Consider the following 17,156-nt stretch of genomic DNA (forward strand, 5'->3'; position numbering starts at 1 on the left):
TTTTATTTTATTTATTTATTGGCTTCTCTTTGTTATTTTATTTACCCGCTACTGTTATTTCTTGTTTTGTTGACTTTCAGTTCTTTCTATGGGATTATTTATTTATTTATTCTTTAACGTTCTTTGTTGAATATAGTATTATTTATTGAGATTTAACTGTTGCATCTCCATTTTATTTATTTTCTCCTTGGGCTAGACTATCTATCTTCATCTTGATGATGAACCACAATAAGTGGTTCGAAATGGTTCGACCCTAATTTTTTTTTATGATTCATGAGGAAGAAACTTGATATAAAATCTTAATTTTATAATGTTGCTATGCAATATTAACTAAATTCCATTATAATGTGACATTGCGACAATAGTTCTCACAATGCGATGTTGGATAGATTTCTTTAACATTTCATTGTGATAATATTGTTAAATATTTTTAAGTTTGGGTATTGGTAAATATGGTAAACCGTAATATGAATATAAACCACAAGGATTAATAAAATAAACCCTAGGATTCATATTATAAACCGTAAGATTATAAACTCAACAATAAATATTACAAACCCTAATATTAATGCTATAAATCCTCATATTAATATATAATACCTTATATTTAATATATTCTAATATTATAAATTGTATTCTATTATATTTCATATAATTTTTTATTATTAAAAAAATATTCTATATTTTCTCTTAATGAAATATATACACTTTTCTCCTGATTGGGATGTGGGTTGCCAGTTAGGCCAGCTTGGGTGCAGTTGGGCACTTATTACCATCGTCCCCTACATGCTCAAGCTAGGTGGTGCGGTGTCCTTTAGCATGAATTCCTATTAGGGAAGTGGGCAAGGTGGTGGGATAAGAAATAAGGCAAAGTGGTGGAGTAGGTGAGGCCACTTGAGGTGCAATGCAGAAGTGAAAGGCTATGGAGAAGGGTGGCGATATAGAGCAGAGGAAGGTCGACGAAATGGGAGGAACCCTTGTCACAGATGGACGCCTGTAGAAACTGGGTATGTAATTTGGCTTTGCCTCAGCATTGAATCTATGTTCTGGTTGGGGTTATGCTGGGGGGAAAGGAACTCTAAATATTACTGCACCTTGTGCAGTTCTATCGTATCTATTTTCATGAAATAACATGATTTTATTTTCAAGAGTGTGATAACATCCTATGAAATTTTCCTTAAGATTGTATTAAAGCAATTATATGCAGAACATAATCAATTTTGATAGAACCACTTTATAAATAATCTTCAAAAGTAAACATGTCACATGTGGAGACGGGAGGCTAGACCTTGTTAAGTATTCGTCATCATTATTTTCAAGATGCTTAATTTTTCCCGTTCTTTCAGCGTGAAAGAGTCACCACGATGTTTAAGGATTTTGATGGCTTTGACTACTTTGTGGAGGAAGTTTGAGGTATATATATATATATATATATATATATATACCTCTTAATTAATGATTTTGATGGCTTTGAGGAAGTTTGAGGTATAACAAAAGTTCTCGTATGATTTAAACAAATCAGAAAAAAGTGATCAAATCGGGACAATTAAAATTCAATATATCTGTCCATGGCTTCCGTCGTGATTGAGTGGAAATGCAATGCATTATTAAATTTGGATGCGTCGTCGGTCCAGTGCCATCTTTGCTACTATCTTGGTGCTGCCTAAAACACCCATGCTGAACAATTTGTATGATGCGTCGTCGGTCCAGTGCCATCTTTGCCGCTATCCTGGTGCTGCCTAAAACACGCAGGCTGCATAATTTGTATGGCTGTTTTTAGTTCAATGAAACAGTGGAGTGGTGATGGGGATATTTTGACTTCTTCGGGTCAGAAGAATATATGGTGGAAAGCTCAATGCTCTCCTTCTTGGCTAATGGGCCCTAGAATAATGTTACTATAGTAGAAGGCATTATTCCATGGGCAAGTGTCGAGATTAACCAGCATGTTGTTAGATGAAAGTGTAAGGCATTGAATGGGAATTATGGAAAAGAATTTGGTCTCTAGGGATGGACTTAGATGACACCCACCTTAGTTTGCACCACACCATTTGAATGTTAAAATCGGCAATCAACACGCTAGGACTAAAATCTATGTTAACAAAGGAGAGGGCATTATTAGTCCTGGTCTCCGGAGGGACTATAGCATTCATATTGTGGTCAAATTGCATGGACTTTGTATTATTTTGTTGTTTTTGAGTCATTTTAGCCAAAATTTTGAGAAAATTAGAATTTTTTCTATTTCGCATGAATTCAAAAAGAAAAATTTAATTTCTCGGAAATTTTATTTCTAATTCTTGATTGGCCCAACATGTTTTGATGGGACATAATTATCCTACTGGAGAGTGTTTTATTTTTGGTATTTGTCAGTCCCTTACAATTAATTTAAAAATAAATAAAAAACTATTTTTTGAGTGACCATTTCGTCGATGAGTGCTCTAACATTAACAATGGCACTGACATTATTATGGTACTTCTCTTCCCATGATTACAGAATTGACACAACTGCAGAGCCTTTTCTTAGGCAGGGGGCGACCGTAACAGGTTACACAAGTCGTTGTGCAGAGATACTTTTACAAATTACCATATCGTATATCATATCAATGTTTATGAAAGACAAGGTATGTGCGAGACAATGAGGAATATTATCATGTCTCATTATGCAAAGATTTTACTGTGCATATTACGAAGATGGTGTGGGAAAGAAGTTTCATAGATCTTTTGATTTTAGAGCTATGTATCTTTGCGAAATAATTAATATTATTAATTTCAATGTTCTGATTTTTCCAAGCTATGCAATCTTGATTTGCATTATCAAATTAGCATCATGCAGTGCTTGTTGATCTCTTTCTAGTTCAGTCTGGCTAAAAGTTAAAAGGTCAAGCTTTCACAGTGGTGGCTATGTGGAGGAAGCATGTGGTTGTTTGAATGTCGTTGTGTGAAGAAAGTGTATACGGAAGTGTGCGGAGGAAGTTGTTTGGAGGTTGACCTTAATCAATTAATTCAATATAGTTTTCAACATTAGTGCTAGAATTGAATCTTTACGGAGGATGGGATATGTGCGAGAGATTTCATTGTGCAGAACTTCAACTGTGTTGAAATTTTATGGAAAAGATGAAATTAGGAGGATGTATTTTCAAGAAAACTATAATTATGTATCGTATGAAGGTATGTGCAAGAGAAGAAGCGTCTGTAGATTCAGGGTATTTCATTATGTGGATATTTTACTATGTTGAGCTTTTATGGTGAAGATGAAATTAGGATGGGGTATTTTCGGGATAACTATAATTTTGTATCATATGAAGGTATGTGCAGGAGAATGGGAAATAATATTATGTTCCACTATGTGGAGATGACGTATGCTTGTTGATTTATTGATCAAATCTAATACTTTTATAAATTTTTAGAGGATATACAGTATGAATGTTTACAAAAGACAGTGCATGTGCAAGAAAACAGGGAATATTATTATGTTTCATTATGCAGAGTTTTTACTGTGCAGAGTATGAAGTGTGGGAGAGAAATTGTGTGGAGATTTAATTAGAATGAGGTATGAAGTTTGTGCGAAAAATTTCATTGTGCAGAGGTTTTATTGGAAATTAGTATTTCAGGGACGATTGGGGGTGCATGTGGAAATTAATGAATATGGGGTATGTTTGTCAATTTTCAGAACAAATGTAATATTTTTACACATTTCCTTATGGTATATCATCTAAATTTTTATGGAGGACGGGGTATGTGCAAGAGAGGAGGGAATATTATTATGTTTCATTGTATGAATATTTTGTTGTGCGAAGTACAAAGTATGTGCAGGGTGGAAATGCAGTAAAGATTTTTTTTTAGAACTATGATTCTTTGTAGAGGACGGGGTGTTTCTTAGAGAACATAATGATTTAAGTTGATAATTTTCATTGTGCTATGTTTTTTCTATGGGTTTGTGCAAGAGAACTGGTGGTTCATAACCCAATTTTTTAATTTTACTTCTTTTCCATATGTAGTAACGCACAATCACTTGTGCTTAGCTAGTTTTGTACTCAGTAATTCTTTACAAATACTTATTTACGATTGAATATTGTAACTTATATGACTTATAATATAAGCTATCGATATTTTGAACGAATGTGATACTTTTACACATTTCATGATTATATATTGTATGAACTTTTGCAGAGGACAGGGTATGTGTAATGCCCTACGGTTGGCGAGTCAACCGAGTCCGCGCTCCACCCACCATGCGAAGTGACTAAGTTATAAAACATAAGGAAACCAAGGGTGTGGCACTTATGCGGACGAGTTGGAGCCTTGTGTGTTTATATGGTGAGTTGGGGAGCTCATTGCATTAGCCGACCGAAGGAGCAAATGTAAAGTGGGAAAGGTTGGTGGGCAGTCCTGCACCATGGGCGGGCCGACCACACAAAGGCGACATAAGTTATTACATAGAGCGCGCGATTGGACAGGATGGAGGGTCGGCCGAAAACGCGACCTCCATGTTAGAAAGCATATATATATGCGGACAGAGGATGGCATTCCATCATCGAAAGTTCAGTGATCATTCAACACGGATGTGAGTTAGAGGTGCGAGCGAAGGGTGAAAAGAACCGCAGCAAGGCGTAGGGCTATGCGCCCACCCGGCAGGCAAAGGTTACCACAGTCTTGGCACGAGTCGACAATCGGTTGAAGGTGCTGGTGGAGGGCGTGTGAGGGCGCCTGCCCACTAAAACGTGAACAAGTTTTGGTTGGGTGTCTTCGGTGGGTCGTGCACGGGCGCACCCGCCCAACGTGACAAGGAAACTCGGGTTGTTGTATATTATTGTTGGGTTGTTGGGTGAGACCACCATGCGGTCTTGCACGGGTGGGCGCCTGACTCGGTTGTAACGTTGGTCGAGTTCTACTCCTGGTCATTTGTAAATCTTCTCATATATAATAAAAGATTGTTCTTACATGTGATGTGTTCTCCTGCTGTCTATTGTTGATGTTTATAATGTTAATGGATTCTGCACATTAATATTATGTTTATTCATGAATGAATATGAATGTTAAGGCGTAGTTCGTAAAGTAAGCTAACAATGAAACATGTTAACTACTTAGGCGATGCCGCACCCAGCCAATTAAACGAAAAAATAATTGTTGGCATGACAGGTGGTATCTGTTGTGGGGAAAAATGCCTATTTAGGACGATCCTATCCACCTAAGGTGTGACAGTGCCTTAGCAACAAACAAGGACAGCTACTCTGGTTTCTTCCTTTATGAAATGTGAAAGAAGAGAGATAAATAGACTTACCGGTGTCTTCCGTTTGTCCCTCGATCCGGTCTCTCTTCTCTTTGGGAGGTCACAGCTACTTGCCTTCTCACTCGCCCAGCTTCAGCAGGTTCATGCAAGATCACAAGAGAACAGCTACTTGCCTTCTTGCTTGTCCAGCTTCAACGGGTTCCTGCAAGATCACAAGAGAACAGCTACTTGCGACAAGAGAAGAACACTACACAAAGACAGATATTCACATTCATAACTAGTTTAGGATTAGAAATAAACCGAATACACTAATGCAATCATACATCAAAGACACATCAGTATATGGGAGAAACCAAGATAGCTTTATTGATGAATAACAAGGTTCAGGAAGAGATACAACCCAGAGGGCTCCAATCCAGCATCTCCTTCCCAGCAAATGGAATTCCTATCTTCACCCCCTTCAAAGCATTAAGCACCCAATGATTCCAATCTCAAACCAACATCAATTCTTTGCAATAACAAAATTCCAGCCTCTAGATCTCATGGAGGAGAGATCCATATATAGATGTTTGGAGAGAGGATGAGTCAGCTTGAGATCTGACTAGTGTCCTCTCCCTCTGTCAGTTCTTGATTCCACTTGGAGGTTCTTGCTTCCACTTGGAGATTTGGAACCTCTTACTCATCACTAGTCGAATTCCCTGAGGCAAGTGTCATTTTGGAAGCTTCCTGGGTTTTGACACCTTGAGAAATGAGTTTGCCACATGTCCACTCTCGTTCAACGCAAGTAGCCAGTGTTCCCTTTGACATTCAACACAGGTAGCCAGTGTTGGCTTTGACATTCAGCGCAAACAACTAGTGTAGCCACTGAAATGATCCTGAATTGACTTGTTTTTGAGCAGTTTCTGGTGGAGAACTTCTGTGAATTGCTGTGGTTTGTTAGCCTTGTTCCTCTAGGGGTAGGAACAACATGTTTAGGGGCTTTGGGTCCCTTAGATTATGGACATTTCATGTTCAATGCTGTAAGGCACAAAAATGTCTATAACAGTTGCCCCCTAAAGTATGAGGCTGTTTATCGGGTGAAATGCTTTATCAGGGGGATCTGAAGTTCATCCAATGCTGAGAGGAGACCTGTAATAAGATACAATACAATACATTATTTTTCATACTGCTTTCATGATCTAGCTGAGGCGGGCATTCCCATGCTCAGCGTTATAAATTCATTTTTCTGTACATAGAACAGACAATCGTCTGGTGGTAGACTGATAATTTTGATGAAATTATCATCCTTTGAGTAGGATGATTATCTGCTACAATGATGTACATGTCAATGTCTTTATCTTTCCTGAATATATATCGTAGCCCGGATGGATGAAACTAGATCCGGGGTCTTCAAACTCGTTCGATCTTCACTCTAAGTACAAGTCGATCCATGTGAGAAATGTTCTGAAGTCGAACATGGAAAGACATCGCTTGATTACCGGTCAATGATGTAAACCGTTAACAAGCGCGAGAGGAATCACCGATAATGATAATGACCCTCAAGGTACTGCAGTACAATTTACGTGGTGTGAATAAAGGACTTGGCGTCGAACACCACGCAAAATCTTTCGGTCGAAGGTCATTGATGTGTACCTGTCGCCGGAAGTGAGAAACTTGCCATTGAGGCATGCAAGCTTCAAAGTACTGAAGGGGTTGTTCCTAGATCAACTTCTTGGATAATGAGCTGATGTCGACAAGAAGCAATCCGTCAAGGAGGGCGTTAATGAATCCCACATCAGTGACACGGAACGGAGCTAATGATTTTAATGGAGGTGAAAACGATCTGTGACATATGATTCAGGGTGGCGGTTATGAAAGGATGAAGGATAATGTATGGTAGTGGATGGGACACGGTTGACTTTTCTGAACGACTTCTCTTGAACATATGGTGACACTGATGCGATGGATTGGTAGCATTACCCCAAATATGGATGGTATGGCGAGACCATGGATGTGACGGTGAATGAAACAAGCCAACCCGATTGTGGTACGGAGGAAAAGTGTCATGTTCAAGAGCGACTTGCTACCATCAAAGTTTTCTTGAGTTTCTCCCAATTTTTCCCCAGTCATTGCTGACCAGTACCTCTTTATTTTTGTCAAGCTTGAGGAGGATAACATATGCTTGTTCTATAACCTGCCCTTCGGGCAAGCCCATCGCTATGTTTTAACGAGCCTAGCGATAGTGAAACTCGTTCTCGTCTAAAGACAAGTTTGTCGCTATTTAATGATTTTAACGAGTCTAACGACAAGGATAACTCGGTCCTTTTCATTTTTAGATAGTCTGAAAAGGTACATAAAGTTTACTCCAAAAGTCCTTTTTCGTCATCTAATCCCTTAAGTCCGAAAAAGTATAAAACAATACAGAAGGGATGAGTTTTCGATAGTTTTAACGAGCTGAACAAAACAAGCGCTCGATCTTTTTGTGCAATAATCCCTCAGGTCCAAAAAGATTAAAATCTAGAGGAGGGATAGCTCTTCCTGTCCCTTTAACGAGCTGGAAGGCCAAGGACTCGGCAATCTTTTCATATTTTACGAGTCAGTTGAAAAGAGCTTAAAGAAGACTCGTCTTTTGAGGAACGAGTGATAAACAGGGTTAGCAGCTGATTCCAGGTACAGGTTGGAATTTTCCAATCACGGCAGTGTCACAAGGATGGCTAGGTGAAATCACTCTTCGCAGCTGTTCCTCAAAATGGGTAAACAATCATATGGAGGTGAACGATCGGCCAAATGAAAAGTGGAGGTGACGGTGCAAACATGACCAAGGCTTTAATGGCTGATGATATTACATTCACTGTGGTTATTTACCGGGATAGTTCATTTTTTAATGAGCTTAAACGCGGGTGGAAACATTTGCTCGATCTTATGTTTATTTTTTAACGAGCATGAACTATGCGCTAAAACTGCTCGGATCTTGCGTTTATTTTTTAACGAGCATGAACTGTGTGCCAAAAATGCTTGATTACCCAGTCATATGATGAGAATGTCTCATTAAGATTCTATTTTTTATGGAGCTTCATCTTACAAAGCTATGCCCCGCATCCTTTCATTATGCAAGTTCGGAAACGATTAATCCTACGAGTTTAAAGGGTTAGACCTACAAGTTTAAAGGGAGGACCTAAACATTTAAAAAATAAATAGCCGCCCCTTGCTTGCACTCCAAAAGGTTTGCATGCCCCCAGGCATAAAGTACGATTTCAAGGTTACCCCTCAATTTGCAGATAAAACATTTGTTTTACCGGGAGAGGCCTACCTCTTTCAGGCTACCCAAAGATTGTTCTGTTATTATTTCAACAAAGCACTTCTTCGGCGATGTCTACCAAGATAAACAAAGGTTAGTGACGAGACCCGCCCTCTCACATAACTTTGACAAGAGAATTTTATTCCAGAACAACCGCTCTTCCAACCACGGACGGGGTACGGACTAGTCATATTTTCCCGCGGAAACCTACCTTATACCCAAAGTTTTCCTGCCGAAGCAAACCAGGATGCATGCCCCCTGGGTTCCAGTCATATCCTCCCGGATTACTCGCGCTCATCAGGAGGACGGACCGTGGGTTGAGACATTTCTTGAGTGAAGAGACCATTTAGGGATGGTATATGACTATTTGCGATGCGTGATCCGGGAAATGAAAGTTGGTCCACGAGCTTGACCACTCTTCCTTCATGCGGAAAACACATTACTCTAAAGAGTGAGGAGACAATGGCTCCCATGCAATATATATAGTCTCGTCCAAGGAGTAGGTTATAATCCAAGGGTCCTTGAACGACCATCACGTTCATTTGAACGGTCTTCCCTTTCAATGTTATGGGCACATTGGGGAGGATCCCTAAAGGTCGACTCGTTCCTTTATCAAAACCTGATAGATTTCTCATTTCAAGCAAAAGCGCTGGCGAACCAAGCGCTTTCCAAGCAATAGAGGAAAGGATACTCACAGATGCCCCCTCATCAATGATAGTGCCAGCCATTACCATTATGTATATTTGAATGATAATTCTGAATGGTATGCTTGCCGGCAACCGGGGTCTACCTAGTTGGTTCCAGTCGAACGAGACAACTAGGTTGCTTGGTGGTGGGACCGAATAGATGGCCGGGTATGACTCTGACGAAGTTCCTTCCTGCGATAAAGGAATGGGAAAATTGCCCCCTTGTTCGTCGGAGTCTGTGTTGATGAAGAGAATTTGGACGGTGTCGTCTTTATTCTCCTCTGTGATGGTATCATTCGAAGATAGAGCCTCTGAAGGCAAAACCGGGTCAACTGTCGCCTCAACCTTTTGACTTTCATCAGGCATGGATCCAGACGGTTCATCTTCAATGATAGGTGCTTCGGCTGACCACCTGGGCGGGCCAGCCGGGTTCTCAACTAGTGAAGGACTTGGCAGGAGTTTTTGATATCCAGGAGGAAGTTGCGCTCGTAAAATCGGGCGATCTTCCAGAACTCTTTTAGCCTTGTCTAAGAAGGGACAACGGTGGATGGCATGGTCGCCTTCACACAGTTTACAGGGAAATCTAGCTTTCCCTCTCTGTCCTGGGACTTCACTTTCACTAGTCGACGGTGAGCAATCAACATGGCTATCAGAGGTTGATGCTACCGAATTGTGCAAACGGGGAGACCAGTCCCTTAGTATCCGAGGGATGCAGGGACAATCTCTGTGGAAGTGGTCTCCCTTGCATATGACACATGGCGATTTAGGCCTGGTCAGTGCTGTGTGTGGATTTTTGTCAGACGACACTCGTTTGCCCCCAGTCGCTTTTGGATCCTTCTTCTTCTTCTCTTTCTTCTTCTTTTCCTTCTTCTCCTTAGGAACTTGGTTTTTTGTTTTACCAGTTTCGTCAAGCGAAGAGGAAGGAGGAGAGGAAGAATTAGATGAAGTAGAAGGCTGGTGGGCGACTCTGGTCTGGTCTAACTGTTGACTCGACTGTTCAGGAATGGTGGTGTTCTGAACGACATTGGTTGAAAAGAGCCAGACCGGCAGGCCAATTGTCAGTCTTGGAAGCGACAATGTGGCCATATGGGGCGCACCAACATCTCCCCAAGAGGAGAAGGGACTAGGATTTCCACCAAGGGGAATTCCTTGGTTGGTGTGCTCCATTTTTTTCAACCTAAAGACCAACGCAGGAATAAAGGGTGATTGTTCCGTTTAAAATAAATTTTAACGACGCTTTAGACAAAACTTGCTTTTTCAATTTTAAAGAGTTGAGAAAAAGCTAAAGATGACTCTAGTCTCCTTCGATGTTTTAACGAGCCCGAAGTGACAAATGCTCGGATGGACTTTTTCCGTTATAGAGTCTGAAAAAGGCCAAAAGGAACTGCTCTGGAGTTCTAGGCAGAGGGTTTGCCAAACCTTTCGCAAAACCGCAGAATACTTTTTAGGGTATGGGCGGTCGATCTTCCTGAATGCTGTGTTCAGTGCATTGTGATCAGTAGGGCGGCCGACACGGCTTCCTAAGGATAAAGGTTTTATGCCTATAGGGGTCTCCCAATATATACGCGACGATACGTGGGAGCACAATCCGTACTGGCGCTATCGTCCCTCAGGAGGAATCACCCACCATCCACGAGATCGACAGTCACCAAGCTTTACGACGCTGGAACACGTCTCTAGCCTAGACCTCTATGTTGTGCGTTATGTTGCAAAGCGTTGTTAAGTTCATTCAATTTATTTTAGGTTGATCTTTTTAGAAGTTTGCCTTTCAAGGTTCACCACGAGATGTATGATACAATTCCTAAATGCAGTGTAAAGATGATAAGCAAGCTTTATATCTTTTCAACTTTGAAAATCCTAGCTACTAAGGGAAAAGAAAGACACCATCTTTTCTCAAAGAGAAATCAACACACTCTAATGCACTTTTCCTAAATCAAACATGCAAACTATCAAAAATGCAAATGCACAATGTAGGTGTTTGTTTTCCTCTTTCTTAGTATTGATGCCTACAAAGAAAGCTTTTTTTACAACTTTGAATTTGCTTTTAAATGACAAATACAAACAAGTTTACTTTTTCGAAATCAGAGAGGGTAGAAGAGATTACAACACTTAACGATTTTCGAAATGAATACTTGTTTTGACACTTAAAAGAGAAAAACTCAAACCAAATTCAAAAGTAAATGTATAATCAACTGCAAACAGCCAATGAACTCTCTTCCAAGATCACAATCAACAAATCTGAATCAAGGGCTACAGGATGACTATTTCACTCATGCAAAGGAAAACTACAAATGATGCCACAAACACATAAAAACACTCACAGTCCTTTTGTACAAAAGGAGGCGGAATTTAAGCAGAGAAAAGGAGTTATCAGACTGGTACCTATGCTGGTTACAGGCTGCAAAAATCAGAGATCAAAACAAGGCAAAACAGAGCAGAGAACCCCAGCTGCACAAGGGCAAACTGGTTCAGCACAACCTCAACACAGGGGTTTTGACATTTAGCGCAGGTAGCCTTCATGGGACCTGCGTTGAAATGCAGAATCCCTTCATTGGGTCTGCGCTGAAGGAGAAACTCTCATTTCTCACTGGGTTCTGGGTCACAGATTGCTATTTAATTCACTGTTTCAGGCCAAATAAAAGCAACAAGCAAGGTAAAATCAAAGGGATGCTTTGAGGGAGTACTAAGATCTATCACAAAGGATCATCAAATCATTTGTGAGTCCATTGTTCAGATCATAGACAAGTCCAGTGATTGGATCAAAGCAGCAACTGTCTACTTTGCATCCGGGAATAACAGATGCAGTTCGATTGTTGCTGTCAAGTCTATGAAACAAACAATGATAGAAACACAAATAAAATGACTAAACAGATCTCCCCAGCGGAGTCGCCAATTTGTTGTGGGGAAAAATGCCTATGCAGGACGATCCTATCGACCTAAGGTGTGAGAGTGCCTTAGCAACAAACAAGGACAGCTACTCTGGTTTCTTCCTTTATGAAATGTGAAAGAAGAGAGATAAATAGAGTTACTGGTGTCTTCCGTTTGTCCCTCAATCTGGTATCTCTTCTATTTGGGAGTTCACAGCTACTTGCCTTCTCACTCACCCAGCTTCAGCAAGTTCATGCAAGATCACAAGAGAACAACTACTTGCCTTCTTGCTTGTCCAGCTTCAACGGGTTCCTGCAAGATCACAAGAGAACAGCTACTTGCGACAAGAGAAGAACACTACACAAAGACAGATATTCACATTCATAACTAGTTTAGGATTAGAAATGAACCGAATACACTAATGCAATCATACATCAAAGACACATCAATATATAGGAGAAACCAAGATAGCTTTATTGATGAATAACAAGGTTCAGGAAGAGATACAACCCAGAGGGCTCCAATCCAGCATCTTCTTCCCAGTAAATGGAATTCCTATCTTCACCCCCTTCAAAGCATTAAGCACCCAATGATTCCAATCTCAAACCAACAGCAATTCTTTGCAATAACAAAATTCCAGCCTCTAGATCTCATGGAGGAGAGATCCATATATAGATGTTTGGAGAGAGGATGAGTCAGCTTGAGATCTAACTAGTGTCCTCTCCCTCTGTCAGTTCTTGATTCCACTTGGAGGTTCTTGCTTCCACTTGGAGATTTGGAACCTCTTACTCATCACTAGTCGAATTCCCTGAGGCAAGTGTCATTTTGGAAGCTTCCTGGGTTTTGACACCTTGAGAAATGAGTTTTCCACATGTCCACTCTCGTTCAGCGCAGGTAGCCAGTGTTCCCTTTGACATTCAACGCAAGCAGCGAGTGTTGGCTTTGACATTCAGCGCAAACAGCTAGTGTAGCCACTGAAATGATCCTGAATTGACTTGTTTTTGAGCAGTTTCTGGTGGAGAACTTCTGTGAATTGTTGTGGTTTGTTAGCCTTGTTCCTCTAGGGGTAGGAACAACATGTTTAGGGACTTTGGATCCCTTAGATTATGGACATTTCATGTTCAATGCTGTAAGGCACAAAAATGTCTATAACAATATCAGAGCAAGTTCACAAGTAGTGAAGCCTGTGTATGATGACGGACACAGGGAACAAACATGTATGCAGGGAAAAGTTATGGAGAAATCGTGGATTACTAGTCTCGATTTCGTGGACTTTATGGTTCATGGAAAGATCATTCAAGCTCTGGTGGACACGGGGGATGACTCATAACTTCATGATGACATAGTTAGCAAAAGAGGTTGGACTGATGATCTTCCCATCGAATGTGGAAGTCAAGGCGGTGAACTCTAGAGCTAAAGTGGCGGGTTTGGCACACAAAGTGCCTATGCAGATAAAAGACTGTAAGGGTCAGTTGGACTTCACAGTGATGGAGATGAATGACTTTGATATGATATTGGGGCAAAATTTCTTGAAGGGCAGCAAGGCAATTGTTGTCCCCTTCTATGATGAGGTGGTGTTGTTTGGACAGTCACAAACTTGGACTTTTCCCACTCATAGGCAAAGGAGGAAAGTCAAGGTGCAGAATATTTCGACACCGACTTTGGAGAAGGATATGAAGGAGTCAGATATGGAGACATATGCGGTGATGTTCAAGGATGTCAAAGGTGATGGAGTGGGGACGCCTATTCCAGTCGAGATTTCTGAGGTACTGGCCAAATATGCAGATTTGATGCCTGATAAGATACCAAAGAAACTCCCACCAAGGCGTGCAGTGGACCATAGCATTGAGCTTGAGCCAGGAAAGCAACCTCTGGCTAAAGCATTTTATAGGTTATCAGGACTCGAGTTGGAGGAGTTGAAACGACAGTTAAAGGATTTAATTGATGCAGGTTTCATTAGACCTTCAAGGTCCCCCTATGGTGCTCCGGTATTGTTCCAACGAAAGAAGGATTCGAATGAGCTACGCATGTGCTGTGATTACTGTGCATTGAACAAGAAGACGATAAGGAACAAGTATCCTTTGCCACTGGCTGCTGATTGATTTGACAAGCTTGCGAAAGCCCGAGTGTTTTCCAAGTTGGACTTGAGGCATGGGTATTATCAAGTGCGAATAGCTGAATGAGACGAGAAGAAGACCGTGATAGTAATGAGGTATGGTAGTTTTGAATTCCTTGTTATGGCATTCGGGTTGTGTAATGCTCCTGCTACATTTTGCAGTTTGATTAATGATGTCCTACGACCATACTTGGATTCGTTCATAGTAGTATACTTGGATGATATAATGGTGTACAGTGACAACATGGAGGATCATAAGAAGCACTTGGCGATGGTGTTCGAGGCACTAAAGGCGAATCAATTATTTTTGAAGAAGTCTAAGTGTATGTTCACTCAGACCGAGATTTCGTTCTTTGGACATATAGTAGGTCAAGGGTACATACGGATGGAGCCGAGTAGAGTGAAGGTGATAAAGGACTGGGTTGAACTAAAGAATGCCCATGAGATGAGGGTGTTTTTGGGCATGACCAACTACCAACGAAAGTTTGTAGAGGGGTACTCCAAGGTAACGTCATCACTGACAAAACTATTGAATAAAGACAGGAGATGGAAGTGGACGGATAAATGTAAAGGGGCATTTGATGACTTGAAGAGGAGAATGGTTACAGCACCAATACTGAAGTTGCCAGACTTCGAGCGACCGTTTGAGGTACACACAGATGCATCAGATTTTTCCATAGGAGGGGTTCTTATGCATGATGGGCATCCGGTGGCATACACGAGCAGAAAGTTGCAGGATAGAGAACAGAGGTATCCAGTCCATGAGAAGGAGATGAATGCAATCATTCACTATCTTCATGTGTGGAGGCATTACCTGATTGGGAAGCCGTTTGCTGTCAAGACAAACAACTTTGCAGCAAGTTATTTTGCATCACAACTAAAGCTTTCTGCAAAGCAAGCTCGTTGGCAGGACTTCTTGGCAGAGTTCGACATGACTATCCAGTATAGACCAGGAAGACACAATGCAGTAGCATATGCCCTTAGCAGTAAGGGACAACTTGAAACATTGGAAGGAGAAGACTGGGCAGTTAGGAGTAGGAGTCGAGTTCAGATGTCAGAAGAGATCCAGAATAGGATCAAGGAAAGTGTTGAGACCGATACTCAGGAAAAGATTATAGTGAAGCAGGTGAAGGAGGGGAAGACATGAAAGTTCTTTCTCTGAGATGGATTCTTGTTCTCTGGAAACCGGCTCTATGTTCCAAAGTTATCTGGGCTTAGGAGGCACATTTTGAAAGAGTGCCACGACTCGCCATGGGCTGGCCACCCAGGGATGCGTCGTTCTTTGGCATTGTTGGAGAGAGGATTCTTTCGAGAGAAGATGCGGGAGGATGTAGAGGAGTATGTACATACATGCATCATTTGTCAACAGGACAAATCGGATACTCAGAGGCAAGGAGGTTTGTTGCAGCCTTTACCGATTCCTGAGAGACCATGGATGAGTGTCTCGATGGACTTCATCACTCAATTGCCACAGGTTCACAGGTATAATGGGATCATGGTCGTGGTTGATCGATTTTCCAATTATGCTGTCTTTGTTCCAACAAAGATACCTTGTGGAGCTAAGCGGACTATGGAGTTGTTCTTTAAGAACATAGTGAAGTATTGGGGGATGCCGTTAAGCATCGTGTCAGATCGGGATCCATGTTTTACAGGCAAATTTTGGACTACATTGTTCAAGTTAGTCGAGACAAAGTTGTTGATGAGTTCGAGTTACCATCCGCAGATAGATGGGCAGACCAAGAGGATCAACGCATTGCTGGAGGACTACTTGAGACATTATGTGATGGCTGATCAGAAGAATTGGCCTAAACTCTTGGATATTGCTCAGTTCAACTACAACATTCAAAAAAGTTCTGCAATGGGGTACAGTCCATTTGAGTTGGTGAATGGACAGATGCCAGTCACACCACATACCGTAGTGACAAGAGGTTTCTTGAGGAGCCCTAATGTGAAGAAGTTCATGAAGGGTTGGGATGAGACCTTGGAGCTGGCATGGTTGCGCTTGCATGAAGCTGCAAGGAGAATGAAGAAATGGGCAAATGAAGGAAGACGAGATGTACGCTTCAGTGTGGGAGATATGGTGTTTCTCAGGATAACCGGAGAGTAGTTTCAAGTACCTAAGGGGACTACGAACAAGCTGACACGGAAGTATGAGGGACCATTCTAAGTGAAGAAGAGAGTGGGGGAAGTTTCTTACGAGATAGAGCTTCCACATCATATGCACATGAAGCATCCAGTTTTTCACATGAGTTAGCTGAAGAGATGCAAACTTGATACTGATCATCCAGAGAGAGTTGAACTGCCAAGAAGACCAGCCAAGATTGTGGACAAGCCATATTTAGAGTTGGAGAAGATTTTGAGCTTCAGAACTACAGGGATTGGTTGCCACATGAAGCAGGAATTTCTTGTCAGATGGAAGAATGCACCGGAGGAGGAAAGCTGGGAATTGGAGGACTCACTTTGGAGATGGAAGAAGAAGATTGAGAAGTATGACATGAAGCTACTGAGACAGTCGGGATTGTCGAGGGCGACAATGATTTTGAGTGGGGGACGATGTAATGCCCTGCGGTTGGCGAGTCAACTGGGTGCGCGCTCCACCCACTGTGCGAAGTGTTTAAGTTATAAAACATAAGGCAACCAAGGGCGTGGCACTTATGCGGATGAGTTGGAGCCTTGTGCGTTTATATGGTGAGTTGGGGAGCTTGTCGCATTAGCCGACCGAAGGAGAAAATGTAAAGTGGGCAAGGTTGGTGAGTGGTCCCACGCCATGGGCAGGTTGACCACACAAAGGTGACACGAGTTATTACATAGAGCGCATGGTTGGACAGTATGGAGGGTCGGCCGAAGGTGCGACCTCCATGTTAGAAAGCATATATATGTGCAGACGGAGGATGGAATTCCACCATCGCAAGTTTGGTGATCATTCAACACGAATACGAGTTAGAGGTGCGAGCGAAGGGTGACAAGAACCGCAGCGAGGCA

Source organism: Pinus tabuliformis, chromosome X, assembly GCF_031772625.1.
Source record: "Pinus tabuliformis cultivar Carrire ecotype Pingquan chromosome X, CPIR1, whole genome shotgun sequence".
Lineage (NCBI taxonomy): Eukaryota > Viridiplantae > Streptophyta > Pinopsida > Pinales > Pinaceae > Pinus > Pinus tabuliformis.